This window comes from Molossus molossus, unplaced genomic scaffold (assembly GCF_014108415.1).
Source record: "Molossus molossus isolate mMolMol1 unplaced genomic scaffold, mMolMol1.p scaffold_m16_p_9, whole genome shotgun sequence".
Classification (NCBI taxonomy): Eukaryota; Metazoa; Chordata; class Mammalia; order Chiroptera; family Molossidae; genus Molossus; species Molossus molossus.
In genome coordinates this window covers 33,930,605-33,943,654 of record NW_023425403.1, presented here as the reverse complement: position 1 = coordinate 33,943,654, position 13,050 = coordinate 33,930,605, and the positions used below count along the sequence as shown (strand labels likewise).

The 13,050-nt window shown below is 37.4% G+C and overlaps 1 long non-coding RNA gene across 1 annotated transcript in view; it reads right to left on the bottom strand.

Moving 5' to 3' along the window:
* LOC118623019 overlaps positions 1 to 2,512 on the bottom strand; it is a 40,027-nt gene extending 37,515 nt beyond the window's left edge. Inside the window, exon 1 of the long non-coding RNA XR_004958173.1 lies at positions 2,408 to 2,512. This is a non-coding gene — a long non-coding RNA (uncharacterized LOC118623019). The remainder of the gene's footprint in view (positions 1 to 2,407) is intronic.
* Positions 2,513 to 13,050: the final 10,538 nt, after the last annotated feature.

Genomic DNA, 13,050 nt, shown 5'->3' with positions numbered 1-13,050 from the left:
CACATCAATGTTTTCTCTCTCTTTTCTCTTTCCCTCCCTCATTCCACTCTAAAAATCAATGGAAGATATCATTGGGTGAGGATTGAAAAAAAAAGTCAGCCACAATCCTATCCTCTTTCTCCTTTTAGCTGTTATGAGCACATACTATATATATCATGGATAAGACCAATTACTTTGCTGGCATTATCCCAGTTAATATTCTGACAACAATTTGATGAAGCAATTTCTATTATTATTGTAATAGTGAGAAAACTTTAAAAAGTTAAGTAACTTATGACACACAACTATAAATAGAAACTGTATCCAATTCCACTTGACTTTTAAAACATTCATATGAATCATAATGTGAACAGGCTTTCCAGTCTTCTTTCATCGACATGTAGTGATTGTGCGCCAGGTGCTATCCAGGCACTGGAGATATAAACCAGTGAATAAGCCCGTCAAAGACCCTGCCCTCATGAGGCTTATGTTCTAATGAAGAAAGCAGATCATTTTCATGGGGAGTTTTTGAATGTGTAATTCTAAGTTGTAGTAAGTTATGTGAATACTCAAACAGAATAATTAGCAAGAGAGTACCTGGTGGGAGACTAAATAATTAGAATAGCTTCTGAGAAAAGACCTGTCTGAGAAAATAGTATTTAAGGTAAGATCTGAATGATGAGAGGGTACCAGCCATGCAAAGGCTGGGTGTAGATGGTCCTGGGGAGAGAAAAGGGCTCATGATGATATACTAAGGGAGGAAGATGCAGGACATATTAAAGAAATGGAATGACCCAGTGTTCCTGAACCACAGTAAGCAAGTGGGGGAGTGCAGGAAATAAGTTAGAGAAATAAGCAAGGACCAGAACCTGAAGGGCCCTGTAGTCCAAGAAGAGAGACATACATTTCATGCCTAGTGAAGTGGGAAGCCATTAGAGAGTTTTAAACAAGAGAAGGGGCCCTGGCCACTGTGGTTCAGTTGGTTGAACATGGTCCTAGGCACTGTAAGGTTTCCAGTTCGATTCCAGGTCAGGGCACATGCCCCAGTTTTGGGCTCCATCCCCAGTAGGGGCAGCCGATCAATGTGTCACTTTCACATCTTTCTAAAAATCAATAAAAGTATAAAATGTTTTCTCCCATCCTATGTAAGAGTTTGTATAAAATTGGCATATTTCTTTCTTAAATATTTGTTGGAAATGACCAGTGAACCCGTCTAGGCCTAATATTTTATTTGTGGAGAAGTTTATGATAATAAATTCAATTCTTTAATAAAGAACAATTAAAATTATATATTTTTTTTTTTAAAGAGAGAGGTTTGATCTAATTCATTATATATTTATTGATATATTTACATGATATATTTAAAATATATTTTTAAAAAATACATATCAAACATCTAGTTATGGCCACTGCTAGAAAAGGGACTGAGATTAAGAGAGAGGGATGTGATAACCAGGAGGGATTTTTGCTTTGCTTGTGTTGTTTTACATCTTTTGCAATGCAGACATATTTATGTATGACTGGAATAATTAAATTTTAAAATAAAATAAATAACTGAAGGAAAACTTCTTAGGTATAAGCCAGATAAATAGGTCATTATCAGACAGCCCAAAAATCACATTATTTTTTTCATAAAGAGACATAAAATCTATACCTAAGCACAGATTTTAACATCTATATGTTTAGAATCTGAAAATGAAATTAAATCCAGAATATAAAAAGCACATGTTCATCTTAATATCATTCTGAATTTGTACATATATGCTAACACACAAAGAGAAGATATTATTCTCACCATTAACCTTTGTTAATTTGAAACCGCTGAAAGATGATATGAAGAAAAGAGAACCAAGACATATTCCTAAGTTTCTCTTGTATGATACAGTTCAGAAAGAAATACAGGAGCAATTCTGTTAGCAATAGCTGCTTATAAAAATCCAATTTGGTGTGCAGGTCCAAACATGAGTATTTTCTATCAGTATAATCACATACAGGTAATCAGTCTGACTCAAATCAGGTACAAGAGCACATGTGATTCCAGTGGGGGTTTTCCTTCATCATACATAGCCCCCTCCCTGCCCCAGACTATATGACAATTAAAAAACTTAAATGTATTTCAAACCCAAATTGAGGTTATAAAACACCATCATTTAGTGCATAGGTAAAACTATAGCCCTAAATAAGAAAGAGCTGTAAACATAGTTTGGGATATATATTTATTTATTTTTTGTCATTTGTATTTAGTTTGGATAATATCAATCTTATACTAATTAAAGACAAGTCTAATTTGAATTTTAATTGCATGAGACCTAGTAGACTCCTAGTAGAGAATGACTAAATACTTTGGGGCTAAAAAGTAGCTTTTAACTTGATAAGTATGGTCACCAATACCTTTCTAGACAATGTACCAGCTTGAGAAGGAACTCACCTCTTGGAAGAGGGTAAAATTCTTGAATATGGTCCAGGGGCAGAGGGATATTTTTTAGTAAAACATGGTGATGTATCGTTTAAAGTATCTTCCAATGAGTTCCTTAGGAATTTTGTATCAGGTTCCTAGAATTCATAGGATAACATTAAACCAAAAAAACAAAAAAACAAAAAAACAAAAAAAAACAAATTAAATAGCTAAGTCAAAGAATTAGGGCAGTGGAAAGCCCTCTTAAAACTTTATCAAGAATTTACCAACTATTCACCTATATGTTGTACAGGCATCATGTGATATTAAGAGAAAAAGACATAATTGCCCAAAAAGAAAGATCTCTTGCCCTTTGAGATGGCATGGAGGGACCTGGAGAGGATAATGCTAAGAGAAATAAGCCAATCAGAGAAAGACAAATATCACATGATCTCACTTATTTGTGGAACATAATGAACAAAATAAGCTGACGAACAAAATAGACATGAAAGTGGGGAACAGACGGACAAACCTCAGAGGGAAGGGAGGGATATAAACCAAAGAACTTATGTGCATGTATGCATAAACAATGGACACAGACAACAGTGGGAGGGGGGCAGGGAGGAGGGTGTTAATGGAGGAGGGTATAGAAGGAAATCTGTAATACAACAATAAAGATTTAAAAAAAAAAAAAAAAACAACATTATTTTCCAAGAAAAAGTGGTTCACCTGAATACTTTGTTCATACTTAAAAATAAGAAAAAATTTGAATATTTTATGTGCTCTGAAGTTTTAACAGTGTAATAAAAAATGTATTACAGTTATTGTTCATATTTACTCTATTGAATTAAAAGCTATACATGTACCTAAAAAGTGATAGATAATATTTATTGAGCACCTACTGGATGCAATGCTTTCACCTAGGTATAAGAAAAACAATGATGACTTCCGGTCAAGATGGCAGAGTAGGTAATCGCGGTATCACGTCCTCCCACAATCACATCAAAGTTACAACTAAACTACAGAACAACCATCATTCAAAACCGCCTGAAATCAAGCTGAATGGAAGTCCTACAACTACGGAATTAAAGCAGCAGCCACATCCAGACTGGTAGGAGGGGCGGAAGCACGAGGGGCGGGGCGACGGCGCTGCGACAGGCTGGTCCCACACCCAAGTCTGGCGGATAAAAATCAGGAGGATACCTCAGCTGGGAAGGTCCTTCCTGAGTACTGAGGGGTCCCCATCCAACACCAGGTGCCCCGCTCAGAGTTCCAGTGCCAGGAAGAGAAGTCCCCATAACTTCTGGCTGGAAAAATCAGCAGGAACTGAGGCTCAGGGAAACTTAAGCAGCTGGAGCCCCAGGCAGCTCCTTAAAGGGCCCGCACAAGAAATTATCGGACTCTCTCCCTCTAAGCTTGGAGGGGAGGCAGCTCGAGGGGCGCCAGAGACATACAGGGAAGAACTGAGCTGTTTGGCACTGGAGCGAGGGCTGGAGAGGGGGCTTTCTCCGGGACAAACATGCTGTCAGAGGCCTCTGTTCCTTTGGTGAGCTCTTCCCTGGGGCGGCAGACAGCCTCCACATCTGGGACTCCAGCAACCTGGCTCACACTGGTAACCCCGCCCCGTTGACTCCCTGAGGCCCCGCCCTGCCCCACACAACTTTCAAGCCCACCCAAGCTGTTGCCAGTTGCTTAACCATAGGATTGGCCTGTCTTGGATCCTGCTTCAGGTTTTCCTAAATTCTTTCAAATGAGCAGCATCTGGTCTCAGCGAGCCCCATACCTCTCATTAAGTAATACACTGAAACAAACACAGGGAGGCAGCCAAAATGAGGAGACAAAGAAACAGGTCCCAAATGGAAGAACAGAACAAAACCCCAAGAAAAGAACTAAGTGAAATGGAGATAAGCAACCTAACAGATGCTGAGTTCAAAACACTGCTTATAAGGATGCTTAATGAACTTAGTGAGAACCTCAGTGAACTTAGTGAGGGCCTCAAGAGCATAAAAAAGGGCCAGTTAGAAATCATGGATACACAGTTAGAAGGAGGCATTAACTGAAATAAAGAATAATTTACACAGTTTCAATAATAGAGTATGTAAATCCAAGAAGCAAACCATCGATTTGGAATATAAGGAAGCAAAAAATGCCCAATCAGAACAGCAAAAAGAAAAAAGAATCCAAAAAAATGAGGATACTGTAAGGAGCCTCTGGGACAACTTCAAGCGTGCCAACATTCGCATCTTGGGCGTGCTAGAAGGAGAAGAGCGAGAACAAGAAATCGAAAACCTGTTTGAAACAATAATGGCAGAAAACTTTCCTAACTTGGTGAAGGAAACAGACATACAAGTCCAGGAAGCACAAAGAGTCCCAAACAAGATGAACCCCAAGAGGCCCACACCAAGACACATCACCATCAAAATGCAAAAGGTTCAAGACAAAGAGAGAATCTTAAAAGCAGCAAGAGAAACGCAGCTACTTAACTACAAGGGAGTTCCCATTAGGCTGTGAGCTGATTTCTCAAAAGAAACTTTGCAGGCCAGAAGGGAGTGGCAAGAAATATTCAGAGTGATGAAAAGCAAGAACCTACAACCAAGATTACTCTATCCTGCAAAGCTGTCATTTAGAATTGATGGCCATATAAAAACTTTCCCAGACAAGAAAAAGTTAAAGGAGTTCATCACCACCAAACCGTTATTATATGAAATGATGAAGGGTCTTTTTGAAGAAAAAGATAAAATGTATGAACAAACAAAATGGCAATGAATACATATCTATCAACAATGGAATCTACAAACAAAATGAACAGGTAGAACAGAAACATTCTCATAGATACAGAGAACATTTTGTTGGTTGCCAGTTGGGAGGGGTTTGGGGGAATGGGTGAAAAAGGTGAAGAGATTAAGAAGTACAAATTCATTGCTAGACTGACAAACCTCAAAGGGAAAGGGGTTGGGGGGTGGGAAGAAATAAACCAAAGAACTTATATGCATAACCAATGGACACAGACAATAGTGTGAGAAAAGGCGGGAGGGGGGCGGGAGTGGGGAGGAGGGGGTCATTGGCAGAAAAATGTGGAACATCTGTAATACATTTTACATCCAACAATAAAGATTTAAAAAAAAAAAAAAAACAATGATGTAAACATCGTAAAACTAGAATGAGATACAGTCCATGTTCATTCAAACTTTAAAGTCTAAAGGAGAAAACAAGTATAAAACAATTAATGTCAGTGATTATTTGCCAATGAAGTATATTGGGCTGAGTATATAATCGGTGATCTTACCTATTCACATGGTTTTTATTGCGATCAGTAAAGGATTCCCTGAGGAAGGGATATTTAATTTAAAATACAAAGGATTAGTAGGACCTATGGATAAAGAAATGGATAGAGGAGTAGAAAGTATTTTCCTTAGTTGAGTTGTATGAGCACTCTCTATATATATTGGAAATTAACCCCTGATCTGACATATCATTGGCAATTATGCTCTCCCATACAGTGGGTTGCCTTTCCATTTTCATGATTGTATCTTTTGCTGTGCAGAAGCTTTTGAGTTTGATGTAGTCCCATGTGTTCATTTTCTCCTTTGTTTCTGTTGCCTTAGGTGATGTATCAGTAAAAATTCTGCTGTGTATGATGTATGAAATTTTGTTGCCTACATTTTCTTCTAGGATTTTTATGGATTCATGGATCACATTTAAGCCTTTTATCCATTTTGAGTTTATTCTTGTGTATGATGTAAGTTTATGGTCTAGTTTCATTTTTTTGCATGCAGCTGTTCAATTTTCCCAACACCATTTATTAAAGAGGCTGTCTTTACTCCACTGTATGCTCTTTCCACCTTTGTCAAATATCAATTGAGCATATTGCCTTCAACAAAAGGAAGACAAAGAACCCAATTAAAAAATGGTCAGAGGAACTAAATAGACACCTCTCCAAACAGGACATACAAATGGCTAGGAGACATATGAAGAGATGCTCAACATCACTAATCATCAGAAAGATGCAAATTAAAACAACAATGAGGTATCACCTCACACCTGTCAGAATGGCCACCATCAACAAATCATCAAACAGCAAGTGTTGGCAAGGGGACTCTAGTACATTGCTGGTGGGAATACAGACTGGTACAGCCACTATGGAAAACAATATGGTGTTATCTCAAAAAAATTAAAAATTGAACTTCCATTTGACCCAGTGATCCCACTTCTAGGAATATACCCTAAGAAGCCTGAAACACCAATTAGAAAGAATATATGTACCCCGATGTTTGTAGCAGCACTATTTACAATAGCTAAGATCTGGAAATAGCCCAAATGTCCATCAGTAGACAAATGGATAAAAAAGTGGTGGTACATATACACAATGGAGTACTATGCAGCTGTAAGAAAGAAAGATCTCTTATCCTTTGAGATGACATGGAGGGACCTGGAAAGCATCATCCTAAGCAAAACAAGCCAAACAGAAAAAGGCAAGTATCATATGATTGACATATTTGTGGAATATAATTATCATAACAGTCTGAGGAATAGGATAGACCCAAAGATATGGAAGTGGGGTACAGACTGACAATCCCCAGGAGAGGGGTTGGTCAGGGAGAATTTATATGTATGTATGTATGAACAATGGACATGGACAATAAAGCTGGAGATAGGGTGAGGATGGGGGAGGGGGAATCAGTGGGGGGAAAAGGAGAAACATCTGTAACAAAAATAAATTAATTAATTAAAATTTTTTTTAAAAGTAAAAAAAAAAAGTATTTTCCAAAGAAGGAGGAGCATTTGGGAAGGTCATGAGGCAGAGAGAGGGGAAATGTTGGGAAAGGGCCAAAGACCTCACCTCAAGAGAGAGTGTTACAAGAGATGAAACTATTGAATATGTTATAGAACATATTAAGGATTTTGGATTTATCTTAAGAACAGACAGGAGTCATGGAAGGATTTTAATGAGAAAGAAGACTAAAATAAGGTGTGTACTACTGTCAAGTTACCTTGACTGTCATGAAGAATGATTGGAATGGATCAGTGGTATGTGTGAAAAAATCAAAGAGGATGTTTTTACGACATCCATGTAAGAAAAGATGGTTCAGCCATCGTGAAGATGCTAAACAGATGGGATGAACAGGGCTGGATATATGGATAAAAGAGAGAAAGAAGGGCCCTTGCCAGTGTTGCTCCATGGTTAGAGTGTCGGTCTGCTGACTGAAGGGTAGTGGGTTTGATTCCAGTCAAGGACACATACCTGGGTTGCAGGTCCAATCTCCAGCCCCAGTCAAGGCCCTGTGGGAGGCAACTGACACATCAGTGCTTCATTCCATCTCTCCCCCCTCCCTCCCTTCCACTGTCACTAACAAAAAAAAAAATCAATGAAAAAATATACTCAGGTGAAGATCACCAAGAAGAAGAAGAAGAAGGAGGAGGAGGAGGGGGAGGGGGAGGAGAAGGGGGAGGAGGAGGGGGAGGGGGAGGACAAGGAGAAGAGAGAAAGAGAAAGACAGTGATGTCTCACAGATTATGGCAGAGATACGTAACATCTATCAGGATTCTTACTAAGTACGGGTATCAAATTTTGGACACCTCCTATTTGCCTATCTTTGCAATGCAGTATCTGTGAAGGTACTTTAAAGGGTCATTTGACCATACATTCCACAATCATCAGGAAAGTTTATGTCCTCTAGATAATCTCAAGGATTCTGAGAAACTTTACTGAGAATTAATCCTTGAAAGAAGCTTTGATTCTGTTTGTTTGTTTTTTTGTTTTTTATCCTCACCTGAGGACATTTTTCCATTTTTTGTTCAGATAGAACGGGAGGGAGAGAGAGGAAGAGAGAGAGAAACATTGATGTGAAGGGACACATCGAGTGGCTGCCACCCGCACGACCAACCAGGGCCGGGGACAAACTGCAACCGAGGTACGTGCCCTAAGCGGGAACCGAACCCGGGTCTCTTTGTACCGCAGGCCGACACTCCAACCGCTGAGCCAAACCGGCCAGGGCAAGAAGCTTTGATTCTGTACCTGAGAACACTGATATTAGCTACCCTCTAGGAATGGTGAATGAAGTAGCTATAAGCCAGAGGAAAAGGGACGCACCATTATTTCTGAGAACCGCACAAGGATGTCAGGAAGCTCAGAGCATACCGGTAAGCTCAGGGCAAGAGTATTTGTATCACAAGTCTTTGCTATTTCTGGGAAAGAGGAAACTGTTTTCTGTAAAAGGGACCAAAAGATGCTGCCGATTATCTACCTGCAGATTTAGTATCCCAGAAATTCTGAATCCACCTGTGACAATTTGATTTACTCTCTTAATTATTAGTAACAGAAAATCTCAAGAGTTAGTAAAACTGAAGTATGATGTAAGCATCTGATTTAGCCCATGTATATTTAGAATTACAGTTAAACATGTGCGTTTATATATGTGCATAAATATATATTGCATAATAAATGCATAATTATATATATACAGAAAGATAGTTTAAAATGTTTCCGTGTCTATGTAGTATATCTGAGCTCCTTTGTTACATAATCTCCCCCACACCCCGACCACCACCAACAACAAATGTCTTGTTAGTTAGATGATAATTCATTTTTTTGTAGGCTCTTTCTGGGAGATACATTTAAAAGAGAATTTGTAAGCCTCTAGGAGTTATCTTTTGGTCTATAGTTAATCTTTTAATAAGACCAATTTAGCTGTGATATAAATGCTAATACCTAGTGTTCTATTTGCTGCACAATTCAGAACTTGCTCAGAGACTGCTTATGAGCCGGCTGGTTTTACCCATGGGCAGAGTTGTTTAGGAGACACTTGGTATGATTTCAGAACCACAGAGAAGATTCACTGGATCCTTGTTAAATGTTCTGAGAAAAGTTATTTAAGATCCATCAGCCCTTAAGAGAGCTTATTTTATAAAGAACTGCACTAAATATAGTGACATCTTAAATCTGTCTGAGGGATTGAGGATTCAGATGTGGGGAAAATACATAACAAGAATAGGACTATATTTGCAAAAGGGCAAATCAGCATGTAACAGGACAATGCATATGACTGACCATCACTAGAGTGAGTTAGAATATCACCTGTGAGTGACATGTTTTACCAGATGTGAAACACAGTATTAATATTCCATTTTAATTTTTTTAGTTGTATGTCTATTTCCTTTTTATCCCCCCACAGATTCACATTACCATTATTGGTTTAATTTCATTTGCCACTGTTGAGCAGCCTGCCATTTGGAATGAGCTTGCAATTCTTTCTGTCGTAAATGAAAGATGCAAGTGGCATTATTCCATATTTTCTTAGGGATTTAAGATGTCACTAGCTTGCAACTGACTCTACTGAAGGGATCTTTGCCAGGGTCCTACCTAAGGCCAATTTTTGTTCAATCTCCTTAAATGTTCATTAATACAATTGTGCACAATTTTTTTTTTTTTTTTGGTATCGAACATGCCAAAAGAGGTATTTGTTTTTCTACTTTTCTATGCCCATATTTAAACATGTTACGTAAACGTGTCCACACCTAAATCTGTCCTATCTTGTTGATTCACTTTTAAAATTCACACCCTGTCTTGTATAAACGCAACCCATCCATGAAAGTAATTTGTTCATGAGTCATAACCTTACAAACATTGAAGTAATGATAAAAGCATCTCTTGTTAGTTTGCAATTAGGGTATTAAGTTTGCTGTATTAGATTTTAGAAAAAAATTATAAAGCATTTTATTTCTTAATGCTCAATAACACTTAATCATAAACACATACAAAGACAAAGTCATATACACACACACACACACACACATATACACACACACATATATATATATTTATTTTAGCACCTACAAAAATAGTTTTCCTAGGTGTACCATGAGATGGTAATATTTTTTTAAAAAGTATTACAAAATATGTAACTGAACAGGTACCTGTAGGCATGCCACAATATGGCAGAATGATGTTTATTCAATTTACATAATATTTTTAAGTGAAGACTTCATCTTCAGTATCAGAAAAAATTTATCTGCTGTGTAACTATGAATCTGAACCAAATATTCTTTAGAGCTTATCAACACTTTCTGAATCTCAGTGATTCAGAAAAGGAGCAATTTAATTGCAAGAGGATGACAAAGACAAATAAATACACCCCTTTTCAACAAGATCCGAAGGTATCCTTCTGTTTCACAAATTAGGAAGACTATGAATAGGTTTTTCCTAGAAATCTATGTAGTAGGCTAAGACCAAGGAGCACATTATCTGCCAAAATCACTCCTGATAAAGCAGGGTCGCAAGCCAACTGGAAAATCTCTTGGTAACAGAAGTCACTCCTCCTCCAGTGTTAATTACCTCATTTAGTGACGCCTCCCTCTCACTCTCTTCCCTTACATTGAATGTTTTTAATACTTGTTAAAGGTATTCCCTGCTCTCCAACATCGCCAACATTTTCTACACTGGGCTTCTTGACATTTCTTATCATTTATTGAAATATTTCTTAATTTATCTACTAGTTTCCAGCTTAATCACATTCCAATTCATTCTCTACACATTCAAACACAAATCTCATTGTATCATTCTTGCTTAATGTAGTCTAATGATCTCAACAACTCCAGGACTCCAGGGTAATATGTCTATTTATTAGCTCAAGGACTACTAACTTAAACTTTTTTCAAAGCTCATTTTCCATTATCATGTCCACTTTGTGCCTATACTCAGATACCCTCTGCTCTAACGACTATCTCTCTGAAAAATCTGTTCTCTCCCATTCAGGGCCCTTTGCTGAGAAGGCCATTCAAAAGGTAGTTCAAGTGTTTTCTATTTCCTAAAGCTTTCTCAGGAAGCATGCACTGTAGTAGTGTGGGATGTGGTCAAATGCATGCTCTGTGGAGCAGCTGGTGTTTGGAAATGCTGGGATCAAATTCTAATTCTCTGTGTAGCTGTGTGGTCCAGAAAAAAAAAAAAAGAATCAGTCCACAAAAATAACAGTTAACCATATTCATCCTTGTTAAGGGTATGCTGTCATGAGGGAATAAGACAAGTATTTGATGCCTGGGCCTCTATGGTTCTTCATACTCTGGCTGTAACTTTTTTTTTTTTGAGGGATAATTGACATCTTACATTGTATAAGTTTAAGGTATACAAAATGTTGATTTGATACATCTATACATTGCAATATGATAACCACCAAGGTGTTAACTAACACCTCTATCATTTCACATTTATTTTTTTTTTATTTTGTGGTGAGAACATTTACAATCTAGTCTCTTAGCAACTGTGAAATATACAATATAGTATTGTTAACTATAATCATAATTCTGTGTATTAATTAGATCTTTAGAATATCTGCAAGTTTGTACCCTTTGACCAATATCTAACTAATATTTGACAAGAAGCTAATGTTCAATAGGGAAAGGATAGTCTCTTCAAAAAATGACTTCAGAAAAATTAGATAAACACATGCAAAAAAATTAAATTGATTAGACCTCTACTTCACACACACACACACACACACACAACTTGAAATGGATTAAAAATTTAAACATAAGTCTTGAAGCAAAACTCCTAGAATAAAATATAGACACTATCTCCTTGACATTGGCCTTGGCTATTATTTTTTAGATATAAGCACAAGCAACTAAAACAACAATCAACAACTAGGACTACATCCAACTCAAAAGCTTCTGCACAGCAAAAGAAACAACAGAATGAAAAAGCAACCTATAGAATGAGAGAAAATATTTGCAAACCATATATCTGAAAAGCGGTTAAAATCCAAATTATTTACCGAACTCATAAAACTCAATAACAAAAACTAAACGATACAATATTAAAATGAATGGGCAGAGGAATTGAATAGGCAATTCTCTAATGAGAGCATACAGATAGATGGCCAATAGACATATAAAAAGATGCTCAACATCACTAATCATCAGAGAAATGCAAATCAAAACCATAAGGAGATATCATCTCATGCTTCACTGTGACAATATGCAAGTTATCAGCCTGTCATCTTTCAGAATTTTGCCCATAACATATATTCTTGTCATACTTGGACTGTCAATTTTTCCTGCTCCCTCCTATTGATTCTGGGTCCCTACAAACCAGCTCCAGCACTTCTTCTTGCCAGTTGCTTCCATTTGGCTGGACAATCCAATACCTGAACTTAGTTTGGCCTTTAAGTATATATACATATAGCCATGTACAACTGACCCTTGAACTACAAGGGTTTGAACCATCTGGGTCCAATTGTACATGGATTTTTTTTTTCAATAAAAACAGTCTGCCCTTTGTATCTGCACATTTCAAATCTGCAGATTCAACAACCACATATATAAAACAGTATTTTCACATTCTCAACTTTGGATTCCCAACAGTGGATTGAAAATACTGTTTTCATCTGAGGTTGGTTGAATCTTCACATATGAAGGGATGACTGTAGTTTTAAAGGTTATACTTGGATTTCAACTGGCAGAGAACTATGTGCCTCTAACTTCCACTTTGTTCAAGGGTCAACTGTATATGTAAATACATACATATATATGCATATGCCAATCCATATACACTTCTAATATACATTTTTGATATACAGAAGTACCTTCTACTTCAACTCTAGTTTTTTGCCCGCATGAATTTGACAAGGTTTCATTGCCCTACATCTTGCTGGCCTAATCTCCCTTCTGTAGCCTCACCCTGC